General features: G+C 37.6%; 1 protein-coding gene and 1 pseudogene across 1 annotated transcript in view; both read left to right on the top strand.

Annotated features, from left to right (window-relative positions):
* Window positions 1-16,592, top strand: part of LOC143650300 (adhesion G protein-coupled receptor E1-like) — a 47,974-nt gene that overhangs the window by 9,789 nt on the left and 21,593 nt on the right. The window lies entirely within an intron of this gene.
* Window positions 5,706-7,226, top strand: LOC143650296 (monocarboxylate transporter 1 pseudogene; annotated as a pseudogene).

Raw genomic sequence — 16,592 nt, 5'->3', positions numbered from 1 at the left:
CTCCCTCCACATTTTCTCCAGCACTTCTCTCTCTGTTCATTTTTAAACAGTTTTTTCACACGTCATACAATCTAACTATGCTGATTTGAAAGAATGTATATCCCCTAGAAAATCCATGTTTTAATCTAAACCCAATTTCACAAAGGCAGAATAATCCCTATTCAATACTGTATGTTTGAAACTGTAATCAGATCATCTCCCTGGAGATGTGATTGTTAAACTGGATTAGGTGACGACATGTCTCCACCCATTTGGGTGGTCTTATAAGTTTCTGGAGTCCTACAAAAGAGGAAACATTTTGGACAATGAGCGATTCAGAGAGAGCAGAGCAGAATGACATACCGATGAGAAGAAGAGTCCACCAGCCAGTGACCTTTGGAGATGAAGAAGGAAAATGACTCATGGGGAGCTTCATGAAACAGGAAGCCAGGAGAAGAAGCTAGCAGATGATGCCATGTTTGCCATGTGCCCTTCCAGATGAGAGAGGAACCCTGACCGTGTTCACCATGTGCCTATCCAGGTGAGAGAGCAACTGTGACTGTGTTTGCCATGTGCCCTCTCACTTGAGAGAGAAACCCTGAACTTCATCGGCCTACTTGAACCAAGGTATTTTTCCCTGGATGCCTTTGATTGGACATTTCTATAGACTTGTTGTGATTGGGACACAATTAAGACTTGTTGTGATTGGGACACAATTAAGACTTGTCTTAATTGGGACATTTTCTCAGCCTTAGAACTGTAATCTAGCAACTTATTAAATTCCCCTTTTTAAAAGCCATTCTGTTTCTGGTATATTGCATTCCAGCAGCTAGCAAACTAGAACATTAATCTTAGCAAAAAGTCAATGGTTCCAGGTAGAATCACATAGCCATGCCCTCACAACTACATTCTACATGAGGATGTTTCCATTTCTTCAGCAAATAATCCCATATCATTCCCCTATATGCCCCATTTATTGACATTTGGCTTTGGCATATTGCCTTTGTTACACTCAATGAAAGTATATTACTGCTTCTGTTAACTATAGATCCTAGTTTGCATTGATTGTATTATTTCTGTATACCATTGTATTTTCAAATGAATGTTGACATTCATTTGCTCTCTCTCATGCAAAACATTCTTATATTTGTACATTTAATCACAATCATTGCCCACATTAGGCATCACTAAATTATACTGTCTCTGTCTTTATCCTCTATATTTCCTTCTGGTATCAAACATGCCCCCACCCCTCCTCTCTAAACCATACTCACACTCATTTTCGTTCAATGTACTTACAATATTGTGCTACCATCAGATAGTATTGTGCTATCCATTTCTGTATTTTTGAATAATTCCTGTTGAATATTCTGTACTTCTTCAGAATCAAATGTCCAATCTCTACTCTCTTTCAATATCTTGATAACCTCTGTTCTCAACTTTAATTCTCAAAGTTCACTCATTCATGTGTGCTCATATTAGTGAGACCATACAGTATTTGTTGTTTTGTTTCTGGCTAATTTTATTCAGCATAATGTCCTCAAGCTTTATCAATGTATTATATGTTTCATGACTTTATTCTATCTTACAGCTATGTAATATCCTATCATGAGTATATGACAGTTTGTTTAGCCACTTGTTCATTGATGGATGTTTGAATGTTTCCATCTTTTGGCAATGGTGAATGCCAAAAATCAGTGTGCAAATGTCCATTTGTGTCTTTTCCTTCATTTCTCCAGAATATATACTTAGTAATGAGATTACTAGATCATTTGGCAATTCTATACTTAGAATCCTGAGGAACAATCAAACAGCCTTCCAGAGCAGTTGCACCATTCTACATTCCACCGACAGTGAATAAGTATCTCTTTCTCTATTTGTCATTTTCTATTTTTTTCTGATATGGCCATTCTAGCAGGTGTGAGATAATAACTCCTTGTGTTTTTTTGTCTTTTTTTTTTTTTCCCATGGGCAGGCACCGGGAATCAAACCCAGGTCTCCAGCATGGCAGGCAAGAACTCTGCCACTGAGCCACCATGCCCCTTCTTGTGATTTTGATTTGCATTTCCCTAATAGCCAGTGATGGTTGAGCATCTTTTCATATGTTTTTGAGCCTTTTAAATTTCCTCTTCAGAAAAGTGTCTGTCCATGTTTTTTGCCCCTTTTTAATTGGGTTGTTAGTCTTTTCTGTTGTTGAGTCATAGGATCTTTTTCTATATTCTGGATATTAAACCTTTATCCAATATATGGCTTCCAAACATTCTCTCCCATTGTGTCAGCTACTGTTTTTGTTTTTTTGTTTTTCTTTCACTTTCCTGACAAAGTTCTTTGATGCACAAAAGTTCCAATTTTGAAGAGGTCCCAAAAGGTGAGGGTCTGTCCTATATTGAGAGACTATATATTTTGTATCCCTGTTCGGACAGGTCCCTGCTGCTGTTGCATGTCTCATATCATGCGACTGAGTGGGATGGGAGATGACCAGCTGGTCCTGGATGGAAATTTCCTACCTGACATTCTTCTAAATTTTCAATTTAGGATTTTTAGGGACCCTCTCCAGTTCATATCCTCCTCCAGATTTCTGAACAATTCAGAATTGTTCTATTTTAATGCTGAATCTGTGAGGAGAGACATTAAGTAGCTATTTACCTTGCCATGTTGATGTTGTCACTGTCAGACATATTTGATCTTCAGGAGTTCCAAATTATCTATGTTTTCTTTTGTGGTTTGTGCTTTGGGTGTAAAGTGTAGGAAACTGCAGCATATCACTGAATCCTGGAAATGTATCCCTACAATTTCTTCTAGGAGTTTTATGGAACTGGTTTTTATTTATTTAGGTCTTTGATTCACTGAGTTAATTTTTTTATAGGGTGTAAGATAAGGGTCCTCTTTCATGCTTTTGGTGATGAATTTGTAGTTCTTCCAACACCATTTATTGAAGAGACTGTTCCGTCCCAGTTGAGTAGGCTTGGTAACCTTATCAAAAATCAGTTGACCTTAGATCAGAGTTCTGTTTCTGAACTTTCAATTCTATTCCATTGATTGATATATCCTTCTTTATGCCAGTTCCATACTGTTTAGGTCACTGTGGCTTTATAATAAGCTTTAAACATCAAGATATTTTTAGCTATCTGAAGCCCCTTACTCTTACAAATAAAGTTTATAATTAGCTTTTCCATTTCTGAAAAATACTTTGTTGGAATTTTTATTGGCATTGCATTGAATCTGTAAAACAATTTGGGCAGAGTTGACATTTTAGTGACAATTAGCCTTTCAATTCATGAACATGGAATGCCTTTCCATTTACTCAGGTCCTTTAAAATTTATTTTAGCAATGTTTTGTAGTTTTCTGTGTACACGTCCTTTACATCCTTGGTTAAATTTATTCCTAGATGTTTGATTCTTTTAGTTGCTATTGGAAATGGAATTTTTACTTGATTAACTCCTTGGATAGCTCATTACTAGTTTAGAAACACCATTGGTTTTTTTGGATGTTGATATTGTATCCTGAAACATTACTGAACTCATTTAGTAGCTGAACTAGCTTTGTTGTCATTTTTTTCCAGGATTTTTCTAAATATAAGATCATGTCATGTACAAATGTTGACAGTTTTCCTTCTTCCTTTTAAATTTGGATACTTTTCATTTCTTTTTTTTGCGTAATGGCTTGAACTTGAACTTTTAATACAATGTTGTATAGCAGTGGTGACAGTGGGCATCCTTGTCTTATTCCTGATCTTAGTGGAAAAGCTTTCAGTCTCTCACCATTGAGTATGATGCTAGCTTGAGTCTTTCATATAGGTCTTTTATCATGTTGATAAAGTTTCCTTTGATTTCTACTGTTTAAAGTATTTTTATCATGTTAAATATCTTTTCTGCATCAATCATGATGATTATGTGTTTTCTCTTTTGAGTAACTTCAAAGAAATGAAGGAAATGTGCATAAAGCAAAAAAGGATACTCAGAAGACACTAGAAGAGCATGAAGAAGAATTTTAGAGAATAAAAATAATAGACATTATGGAAAAAATAAAAGACATTATGAAAATAAAAGTCACAATAGATGAATTTAAAAATGTACTGAGACACACAACAGCTGTTTTGAAGAGGCAGGAGAAAGAAATCAGAAGCTAGAAGACAGATGACAGAGAAAAGAACAAATGGAGACAACAATGGAAAAACTTGATAGAGTCTCAGCGATTTATTTGATAATACAAAACTCACAAACATCTGCATCATGGATGTTTTCGAAAGAGAAGATAAGGGAAAGTGGCCAGATGGAATATTCAAAGAAATAATGTTTGAAAATTTCCCAACCCTTATAAATGGCATAAATTTGCAAATCCAAGAAACTCATCATACTCTAAACAAAATAGATCTGAATAGACCCACTCTAACACACTTAGTAAAATGCCAAAGAGATGAAGACAATTCCGAAAGCAGCAAGAGAAAATTGATTCATCACATAAAAGGGAAGCCACATAACACTAAATGCTGGTTTCTCATCAGATATCATGAAAGTGAGAAGGCTGTGGTATGATATATTTAAGATACTGAAATAGAAAAATTGCCAGCCAAGAATTCTCTATCCAGCAAAGCTGTCCTTCAAAACTGAGGGGGAGTTAAAAATGTTCACAAATAAACAGAAGCCAAGAGAGTCCATTACTAAGAAAGGATCTATCAGAACTACTAAAGGGAATACTGTTGGTTGAAAGAAAAAAATCAGGAGAGAGAGGTCTGGTGGAGAATACAGATTTGAAGAGTAATAGTAAGGATAATTTATAGGAGAAAAGAGAGAAAAAATAGATCTTATAAATAAAAATCAATGGTTAAATTAAGAACTGCCTTTACAGGAATAACTGTGAATACTGGATTAAACTCCCCAATCAAAACATACATATTGGCAAGAATGGATTAAAAAATATGATCTAGACTATGTTATTTTTATTTCATTTGTTGATTTTTTAAAATAAATAAATAAATAAATATATATATATGATCCAGAGCGGGCGTGTGCGTGTCTGAGAGAGTGCTCAGGCGCGAGTCGCCGTTCACCTGAATGTAAGGGCGGGGGTGGGGGTGGGCGCCGGCAGCGCAGACTCCGCCCCTTGTGCGCCTGCTCGGCCCCCGGCGGGGGCGGGTTATAAGAGAGCGGCGCGGGCCTGGCCCGACAAAATGTGTGCGATGTGACTAGCAGGTTGCGTGGGTGCCGGGGCGAGCAAACGAAGAGCCGGCTGCGGACGTGACCCGGACCCAGGCCCCAGCGGAACTCTAGCTGCGCTGTGGCGTCACTCACACACTCAGCGCCGTGAGCTGCTCATATAACGAATCTAAGCTCCATGAAAGCCGGGACCATGTCTGTCTTGTTTACTTCGTTCTATCGGGACACTCAAATTTTGTTGAATGAAGGGCCAAAAAGTTTGGATTGAACTTCAAGCTGAATTATAAAGAAATATTTTCATTGAAGCGTGTGCTCATAGTTTGCAAACCAGTCTAAAAAAGTGTTTCCATGGAGATGCATCTCTACCCATTTGGACTCTTTACTGGAGTCATCTGGAGAAAGCTTCAGTGCTGACGCAGGCAGAGAAAATATCCCTCGGGAAGCTGTTTGAAAGAAACCACAGACCCCAGCAAATGCCAGCCAGGTGCCTTCCCAGCCGGCACAGATGTTTTTTCTTGAGCCGAGGTATTTGGATTTGGACTGCATTTTCGAATTCATCTTTGCTTACAATGCCACCAGCAGTTTGAGGTCCAGTTGAGTATACACCCCCAGATGGAGGCTGGGGGTGGGCAGTGGTAGTTGGTGCTTTCATTTCCATTGGCTTCTCTTATGCATTTCCCAAATCTATCACTGTGTTCTTCAAAGAGATTGAAGGTATATTCAACGCCACCACCAGCCAAGTATCATGGGTATCCTCTATCATGTTAGCTGTACTGTATGGTGGAGGCCCTATCAGCATGTCCGGGTGAATAAATATGGCAGCCGTCCAATCAGGATTGCTGGTGGCTGCTTGTCAGGCTGTGGCTTGATTGCAGCTTCTTCCTGTAACACTGTACAGGAACTTTACTTGTGTGTTGGAGTCATTGGAGGCCTTGGACTTGCCTTCAACTTGAATCCAGCTCTCACCATGATTGGCAAGTATTTCTACTTGAGGAGACCACTGGCAAATGGACTGGCTATGGCAGGTATCTTTGGCTGGAGAGGAAGCTTCCTAATTCTTGGGGGTTGACTACTAAACTGCTGTGTAGCTGGATCCCTGATGCGACCAATAGGGCCCAAGCCAAGCAAGTCAGGAAAAAATAGGTCTAAAGGATTCCCTCAGGAAGCTGGAAAATATGATGCAAAGAAAGGTGCAGGTGATGCAAATACAGATCTTATTGGAGGAAACCCCAAAGAGAAGAAACGATCAGTGCTCCAAGCAATTAACAAATTCCCGGACTTATCCCTGTTCCGCCATAGAGGCTTTTTGCTATACCTCTCTGGTAATGTGCTTATGTCTTTTAGACTGTTTACACCTTTAGTCTTTCTTAGTAATTATGGCAAGCATCAGCATTTCTCTAGTGAAAAGTCAGCCTTACTTCTGTCTATTCTGGCTTTTGTTGACAAGGTAGCCAGACCTTCCATGGGTCTTGTAGCCGACACAAAGTGGATAAGACCTCAAGTTCAGTACTTTTTTGCAGCTTCTGTTATTGCAAATGGAGCGTGTCATATGCTAGCACCTTTATCTACAAGCCATATTGGGTTCTGTGACTATGCGGGATTCTTTGGAGTTGCATTTGGTTGGCTCAGCTCGGTATTATTTGAAATGCTGATGGACCTTGTTGGACCCCAGAGATTCTCCAGCACTGTGGGATTGGTGACCATTGTGGAATGCTGTCCTGTCCTCCTGGGGCCACCACTTTTAGGTCGTCTCAATGACATTTATGGAAACTACAAGTACACATACTGGGCATGTGGCGTAATCCTTATTGTTGCAGGTATCTATCGCTTCATTGGCATGGGCGTTAATTATCAGCTTTTGGCAAAAGAACAGAAAGCAGAAGAGAAGCAAAAAATGGAAAGTAAAGAGGAGGAGACCAATATAAATGTTGTTGAAAAGCCAAAAGAAGTTAAAAAAGCAAAATCCAGGGAGCAAAAAGGTACAGAAGGAGGCCCCAAAGAGGAGGAGATTCCAGTCTGAGCCCATGGCGCTGAAGGGTAAATAGAGCAGCTTATGACCCAAGATATATGAAATTATTCGACTGGCCTGTGTTCCACCAGTGGTGCTCAATTGCAGACAGTGGACATTTGTGTGGAAATCATACCAGGTATCCATTGATGCAATGTTTATTTCACTCTTTACCAGTAGTAGCCTGAATTTAAAATGGCATATCCTTTGGAGAGAGAGTGGTTGGTAAAAGATGAGGGAAGGAAGTAGGTTTTTGTTTTTGATTTTGATTTTAGCTTTTAACAGTGTCATGCAGATATGTGCCTTAAGTTTTAGTCTTTAGACCTCTTTAGGGAGCCTTAACTTTTTGAACCATCTGCTGAATTTCTCTATTTTCAGTGTCACAGTAAAAGGAGAAATAATAACTAACCTGTTTGAGGGCAAATCTAAAATTTAAAAGTAATCTTGCTCCCTTTGTTATTTGTAATACATTGCCAGACGTTGTCACTGATTTATGGATAGAAATCTTGGTTGAAAGTTGATTTTATAAAATACTGACTAAAATATTTTCCAAGCATCAATAGTTGCCTGGCATGTGTGCCTGATAGCTATATATTTAGGAAATTTAAAGCATAAAACTTTGGAAACATCTTGGCTGCTCTACCCACATTGTGCTGTTTGACACTTCTCAGGTTCCTTTTCCTGGGATTCTTATTAAAAGTCAAGTGCTTGAGAGTTGTTTTTATTAAATTACTGCTTTTGCTCCCCGTTTTGAGTGGTTATACAAAGACTGGTACTTATTTTTCTCACCACAAAACTTAGTTTTAAAATCTACAAAATTATCTATTTGTGCCTCCTTAGTAAATATACCACATCTAATTAAATTTAGACATATTTCAAACAGGAGCTGCCTTCAGCTTATTTTTTCCAAAACTGCAAACTGTGAGCCTATTGGAATCTTTTCTCCTCTGAAATTTTTCCCCTTTGATTCATAATGATTCCACTTACATCTGCTTCTAACTTTTAAATCTCTGTACGAGATACTCAGTCTTTTTTTTTTTTTTAATATTTGCAAATTAAACAGGGTCAGAGATAATTTAGCTCCAAGAAAACCAATAAGAATAAGATTGGGAGGGAAGTTGCTAAATGTGCTTAAGTTCAATAAATAAATTTTTTTTTCCTGAGAAGACCTTAAAGAAAATTATGTTGTGTTTAGAATCATTGGACACATTCTCACCCTCATGCAAACCTGAAGATTTTGTGAGCCTCTTCACCTGCTGAAAAGTAGAGAAAGGAGTTCAGTATAAAGATAAGAGGAAGGGTAGACCAGAAAGAAAACTGTAAATATTTTTAAGCTAATATCTTTTAAATTGAGACAAGAAGATATTGATAGACATCCAGTGAAATATATTCCCTGAATTTAAAATATCATTGTAGGTGTCTTTCCAGTCGTCTGACCTCAACTCTTGCCTGAGGTCCGGGAACTAAAGGGACTTTTCCTTCCCCTAGAAGTTGGCTAAATATCCAGGCACTGCTGAAATTGTTGCACAGTGAAATACCCAGTTTGCAGACGTCACTGCCTGGCCAACCAGGAAACTCACAAAACTGACAAAAGTCCTCATATTCTCATCTGTAACAAGAGCATCTACTTCAGAGGATCATTTTTCTTCTCCAGGACACCTACTAGGGGAGTAGAAACGATACAGAAAGCGCCCAAAGCCACAACAGAGATAAAAAAGACAGCGTACCCCATCCTGGAACGGCTGGCTGGCTGAGAGAAGCAGCTCGGGTGAGATCGCCGAGGCGCGCGGGCCTTACCGGGCGGGGTGGCAAGCGGCCGGAGTTACTCCCTTCCCCCTTCCCGGGCCGGCTGGGAGAATTGGAGAGGTGGTCCCCTGAAACCAAGGCGACTGGCGCCCACACCACGCGCAGCCCCCGGACCAACTGAGAGAATTGGATCGGAAACCCCCAGGCCGCGGAGAACGGTGACCCCGTGACTCCCAGGGAACGTGCACTCTCTCGGGCGGGCCGCTGCCGCTGGCGCCCTCCCGCCACGCTTGTTGCCCAGGGCCGACTAGGAAATTCGGACGGGCTCTTTCCCTGACTGCGGCGACCAGCAACCCTCCCTACGTTCGGACCCCGGGCTGGCTCAAGCCGCTTCGGCTAGCGAACCCCCAGGACGGCGAGAGTTTTCCAAAGTTTAAGGTCCCACAGCACCTTTTACTGGTGGGACCCGCAGACAAACATGTGCCACGAGCGCCACCTACTGGGCAGGATAAGAAAAACAGAACCCAGAGATTTCACAGAAAAATATTACAACCTTGCTGGGTCCAACACCAAGAGAAATCTGAATAAATGCCCAGACGCCAGCAGCAGAAGATAACTGTCCACGCTCAAAAGATTGAGAATATGGCTCAGTCAAAGGAACAAACCAATAGCTCAAATGAGACACAAGAGCTGAGACAACTAATGCTGAATATACGAACAGAAATGGAAAACCTCTTCAAAAATGAAATCGATAAATTGAGGGAGGACATGAAGAGGACATGGGCTGAACATAAAGAAGAAATAGAAAAACTGAAAAAACAAATCGCAGAACTTATGGAAGTGAAGGATAAAGTAGCAAACATAGAAAAAATAATGGATAGCTACAATGATAGATTTAAAGAGACAGAAGATAGAATTAGTGATTTGGAGGATGGAACATCTGAATTCCAAAAAGAAACAGAAACTATAGGGAAAAGAATGGAAAAATTTGAACAGGGTATCAGGGAACTCAAGGACAATATGAACCGCACAAATATACGTGTTGTGGGTGTCCCAGAAGGAGAAGAGAAGGGAGAAGGAGGAGAAAAACTAATGGAAGAAATTATCACTGAAAATTTCCCAACTCTTATGAAAGACCTAAAATTACAGATCCAAGAAGTGCAGCGCACCCCAAAGAGATTAGACCCAAATAGGCGTTCTCCAAGACACTTACTAGTTAGAATGTCAGAGGTCAAAGAGAAAGAGAAGATCTTGAAAGCAGCAAGAGAAAAACAATCCATTACATACAAGGGAAACCCACTAAGACTTTGTGTAGATTTCTCAGCAGAAACCATGGAAGCTAGAAGACAGTGGGATGATATATTTAAAATACTAAAAGAGAAAAACTGCCAACCAAGACTCCTATATCCAGCAAAATTATCCTTCAAAAATGAGGGAGAAATTAAAACATTCTCAGACAAAAAGTCACTGAAAGAATTTGTGACCAAGAGACCAGCTCTGCAAGAAATACTAAAGGGAGCACTAGAGTCAGATACAAAAAGACAGAAGAGAGAGATATGGAAAAGAGTGTAGAAAGAAGAAAAATCAGATATGATATATATAATACAAAAGGCAAAATGTTAGAGGAAAATATTATCCAAACAGTAATAACACTAAATGTCAATGGACTGAATTCCCCAATCAAAAGACATAGATTGGCAGAATGGATTAAAAAACAGGCTCCTTCTATATGATGTCTACAGGAAACACATCTTAGACCCAAAGATAAACATAGGTTGAAAGTGAAAGGTTGGGAAAAGATATTTCATGCAAATAACAACCAGAAAAGAGCAGGAGTGGCTATACTAATATCCAACAAATTAGACTTCAAATGTAAAACAGTTAAAAGAGACAAAGAAGGACACTATATACTAATAAAAGGAACAATTAAACAAGAAGACATAACAATCATAAATATTTACGCACCGAATCAGAATGCCCCAAAATACGTGAGGAATATACTGCAAACACTGAAAAGGGAAATAGATTCATATACCATAATAGTTGGAGACTTCAACTCACCACTCTCATCAAGGGACAGAACATCTAGACAGAGGATCAACAAAGAAATAGAGAATCTGAATATTACTATAAATGAACTAGACTTAATAGACATTTATAGGACATTACATCCCACAACAGCAGGATACACCTTTTTCTCAAGTGCTCATGGATCATTCTCAAAGATAGACCAGATGCTGGGTCACAAAGCAAGTCTCAACAAATTTAAAAAGATTGAAATCTTACACAACACTTTCTCGGACCATAAAGGAATGATGTTGGAAATCAATAATAGGCAGAGTGCCAGAAAATTCACAAATACATGGAGGCTCAACAACACACTCCTAAACAACGACTGGGTCAAAGAAGAAATTGCAAGAGAAATTAGCAAATACCTCGAGGCGAATGAAAATGAAAACACAACATATCAAAACTTATGGGACGCAGCAAAGGCAGTGCTAAGAGGGAAATTTATTGCTCTAAATGCCTAAATCAGAAAAGAAGAAAAGGCAAAAATTCAGGAATTAACTATCCATTTGGAAGAACTGGAGAAAGAACAGCAAGCTAACCCCAAAGCAAGCAAAAGGAAAGAAATAACAAAGATTAGAGCACAAATAAATGAAATTGAAAACATGAAAACAATAGAGAAAATCAATAAGGCCAGAAGTTGGTTCTATGAGAAAATCAATAAGATTGATGGGCCCTTTGCAAGATTGACAAAAAGAAGAAGTTAGAGGATGCAAATAAATAAGATCAGAAATGGAAGAGGAGACATAACTACTGACCTCACAGAAATAAAGGAGGTAATAACAGGATACTATGAACAACTTTACGCTAATAAATACAACAATTTAGAGGAAATGGATGGGTTCCTGGAAAGACATGAACAACCAACTTTGACTCAAGAAGACATAGATGACCTCAACAAACCAATCACAAGTAAAGAAATTGAATTAGTCATTCAAAAGCTTCCTAAAAAGAAAAGTCCAGGACCAGATGGCTTCACATGTGAATTCTACCAAACATTCCAGAAAGAATTAGTACCAATTCTCTTCAAACTCTTCAAAAAAATCGAAGTGGAGGGAAAACTACCTAATTCATTCTATGAAGCCAACATCACCCTCATACCAAAACCAGGCAAAGATATTACAAAAAAAGAAAACTACAGACCAATCTCTCTAATGAATACAGATGCAAAAATCCTCAATAAAATTCTAGCAAATCGTATCCAACAACACATTAAAAGAATTATACATCATGACCAAGTAGGATTCATCCCAGGTATGCAAGGATGGTTCAACATAAGAAAATCAATTAATGTAATACACCATATCAACAAATCAAAGCAGAAAAATCACATGATCATCTCAATTGATGCAGAGAAGGCATTCGACAAGATTCAACATCCTTTTCTGTTGAAAACACTTCAAAAGATAGGAATACAAGGGAACTTCCTTAAAATGATAGAGGGAATATATGAAAAACCCACAGCTAATATCATCCTCAATGGGGAAAAATTGAAAACTTTCCCCCTAAGATCAGGAACAAGACAAGGATGTCCACTATCACCACTATTATTCAACATTGTGTTGGAGGTTCTAGCCAGAGCAATTAGACAAGAAAAAGAAATACAAGGCATCAAAATTGGAAAGGAAGAAGTAAAACTATCACTGTTTGCAGACGATATGATACTATACGTCGAAAACCCGGAAAAATCCACAACAAAACTACTAGAGCTAATAAATGAGTACAGCAAAGTAGCAGGTTACAAGATCAACATTCAAAAATCTGTAGCATTTCTATACACTAGTAATGAACAAGCTGAGGGGGAAATCAAGAAACGAATCCCATTTACAATTGCAACTAAAAGAATAAAATACCTAGGAATAAATTTAACTAAAGAGACAAAAAACCTATATAAAGAAAACTACAAAAAACTGCTAAAAGAAATCACAGAAGACCTAAATAGATGGAAGGGCATACCGTGTTCATGGATTGGAAGACTAAATATAGTTAAGATGTCAATCCTACCTAAATTGATTTACAGATTCAATGCAATACCAATCAAAATCCCAACAACTTATTTTTCAGAAATAGAAAAACCAATAAGCAAATTTATCTGGAAGGGCAGGGTGCCCAGAATTGCTAAAAACATCTTGAGGAAAAAAAACGAAGCTGGAGGTCTCGCACTGCCTGACTTTAAGGCATATTATGAAGCCACAGTGGTCAAAACAGCATGGTATTGGCATAAAGATAGATATATCGACCAATGGAATCGAATAGAGTGCTCAGATATAGACCCTCTCATCTATGGACATTTGATCTTTGATAAGGCAGTCAAGCCAACTCACCTGGGACAGAGCAGTCTCTTCAATAAATGGTGCCTAGAGAACTGGATATCCATATGCAAAAGAATGAAAGAAGACCCATCTCTCACACCCTATACAAAAGTTAACTCAAAATGGATCAAAGATGTAAACATTAGGTCTAAGACCATAAAACAGTTAGAGGAAAATGTTGGGAGATATCTTATGGATCTTACAACTGGAGGCGGTTTTATGGACCTTAAACCTAAAGCAAGAGCACTGAAGAAGGAAATAAATAAATGGGAACTCCTCAAAATTAAACACTTTTGTGCATCAAAGAACTTCATCAAGAAAGTAGAAAGACAGCCTTCACAATGGGAGACAATATTTGGAAATGATATATCAGATAAAGGTCTAGTATCCAGAATTTATAAAGAGATTGTTCATCTCAACAACAAAAAGACAGCCAACCCAATTACAAAATGGGAAAAAGACTTGAACAGACACCTCTCAGAAGAGGAAATACGGATGGCCAAGAGGCACATGAAGAGATGCTCAATGTCCCTGGCCATTAGAGAAATGCAAATCAAAACCACAATGAGATATCATCTCACACCCACCAGAATGACCATTATCAACAAAACAGAAAATGACAAGTGCTGGAGAGGATGCGGAGAAAGAGGCACACTTATCCACTGTTGGTGGGAATGTCAAAGGGTGCAACCACTGTGGAAGGCAGTTTGGCGGTTCCTCAAAAAGCTGAATATAGAATTGCCATACGACCCAGCAATACCATTGCTAGGTATCTACTCAAAGGACTTAAGGGCAAAGACACAAACGGACATTTGCACACCAATGTTTATAGCAGCATTATTTACAATTGCAAAGAGATGGAAACAGCCAAAATCTCCATCAACAGAAGAGTGGCTAAACAAACTGTGGTATATACATACGATGGAATATTATGCAGCTTTAAGACAAGATAAACTTATGAACCATGTAATAACATGGATGGACCTAGAGAATATTATGCTGAGTGAATCCAGCCAAAAACTAAAGGACAAATACTGTATGGTCCCACTGATGTGAACGGACATTCGAGAATAAACTTGAAATATGTCATTGGTAACAGAGTTCAGCAGGAGTTAGAAACAGGGTAAGACAATGGGTAATTGAAGCTGAAGGGATACAGACTGTGCAACAGGACTAGATACAAAAACTCAAAAATGGACAGCACAATAATACCTAATTGTAAAGTAATCATGTTAAAACACTGAATGAAGCTGCATCTGAGCTATAGGTTTTTGTTTTGTTTTGTTTTGTTTTGTTTTGATTTTACTATTATTACTTTTATTTTTTTCTCTATATTAACATTCTATATCTTTTTCGGTTATGTTGCTAGTTCTTCTAAACCAATGCAAATGTACTAAGAAATGATGATCATGCATCTATGTGATGATGTTAAGAATTAATGATTGCATGTGTAGAATGGTATGATCTCTAAATGTTGGGTTAATTTCTTTTTTTCCGTTAATTAAAAAAAAAAAAAAAGAGAAGGGATAATTGGAGATGAAGGGATACAGACTGTACAACGGGACTGGATATAAAAACTCAGAAATGGACAGCACAATACTACCCAATTGTAATGCAATTATGTTAAAACACTGAATGAAGCTGCATGTGAGGTATAGGTTTTTTGTTTTTGTTTTTTTTTGGTTTTTTTTCTTTCTATTATTGTTTTAATTCTTATTCTGTTGTCTTTTTATTTCTTTTTCTAAATCAATGCAAATGTACTAAGAAATGATGAATATGCAACTATGTGATGTTATTAAGAATTACTGATTGTACATGTAGATTGGAATGATTTCTAATTGTTTTGTTAATTCTTTTTTTAATTAATAAAAAAAAATATCGTAAAAAATATATATATATCATTGTAGTTTATGGAGTGAAAGTATAGAAAAAAAAATCTTGTGTAAAAGCCTGGCTTTTCCAAATAAAGTTTTTGTTTTCTTTAAAAAAAAAAATGATCCACCTATATGCTGTTTACAAGAGACTAATTTTAGAATCAAAGATGTAAATAGGTTGAAAATGAAAGGATGAAAAAGGTATTCCACCTAAGTAGTAAACAAAAAAAAAAATGTGGTGGCTTACTAATATCAGACAGAATTACCTTTAAATTTAAAATGTTATAAGGGATGGAGAAAGACACTATATAATAATAAAATGGAAATTCAGCAGGAAGAAATAACAATCATACAGATCTGTGTTCTTAATCAAGTAACCCAAAAGTACCTGAAGCAAACACTAGTAAAACTGAAGGGAATAATAGAGGACTCTTCTATGATAGTGAGAGATTTCAAAACACAACTGTGTCCAACAGGTAAAACATCAAAGCAGAGGATCAGGAACAGAGAACCTAAATAATATAATAAATGCACTAGACCTAACAGACATATATAGTACATTAAATTCCCCTTTTAAAAAGCCATTCTGAGTCTGGTATATTGCATTCTGGCAGCTAGCAAACTAGAACAAACAATCAGTGGATCAAAGAAGAAATTGCAAGAGAAATCAGTAAGTATCTTGAGACTAATGAAAACAAGAACAGAATGTATCAAAATTAATGGGAGGCAGTGGAGGCAATGCTGAGATGGAAATTTATAGCCCTAAATGCCTACATTAAAAGGGAGGAAATAACAAAAACCATGATCTGTAAACAACTAGAGAATCAGCAGAAAGAACAGCAAACTAATCCCAAAGAAAGCAGAGGAAATAACAAAGATTAGAGCAGAAATTAATGAAATGGAGAATAACAAACAATAGAGAGAATTAATAAAACCGAAAGTTGTTTCTTTGAGAAGATCAATAATCGACAAACTCTTAGCTAGACAGACAAAGGCAAAAAGAGAGAAGCAGCAGATAAATAAATCAGAAACAAGAATGGGGGGGCGGCATTACCATGGACCCTGAAGCTATACAAAAAGTTATGAGGTTACTATGAACCACTGAATGCTAATAACCCAGACAACTTAGAGGAAATGAACAACTTCCTAGAAACACACAAACAACTTACACTGACTCAAGAAGAAATAGATATCAACAAACCAATCACCTGTAAAGAGATCAAATCAATATTAATAACAATCCTGCTAATAGTCTCCCCAAAAATTAAAGAAGAGTGAACATTACCTAACTCATTCTATGAAGCTAACATTACCCTACTACCAAAGCTAGATAAAGACCCTAGAAGAAAAGAAAATGTCAGACCAATTTCTCTGGTGAATATAGATGCAAAAATTCTCAAAAATCAGTGTAAAATGAATCCAACAGCATATTAAAAGAATTGACCAAGT

The sequence above is a fragment of the Tamandua tetradactyla genome, chromosome 11 (assembly GCF_023851605.1).
Source record: "Tamandua tetradactyla isolate mTamTet1 chromosome 11, mTamTet1.pri, whole genome shotgun sequence".
Taxonomy (NCBI): Eukaryota; Metazoa; Chordata; class Mammalia; order Pilosa; family Myrmecophagidae; genus Tamandua; species Tamandua tetradactyla.
The sequence above is the reverse complement of the archived record's forward strand: the minus strand, read 5'-3'. Positions and strand labels throughout refer to the sequence as shown.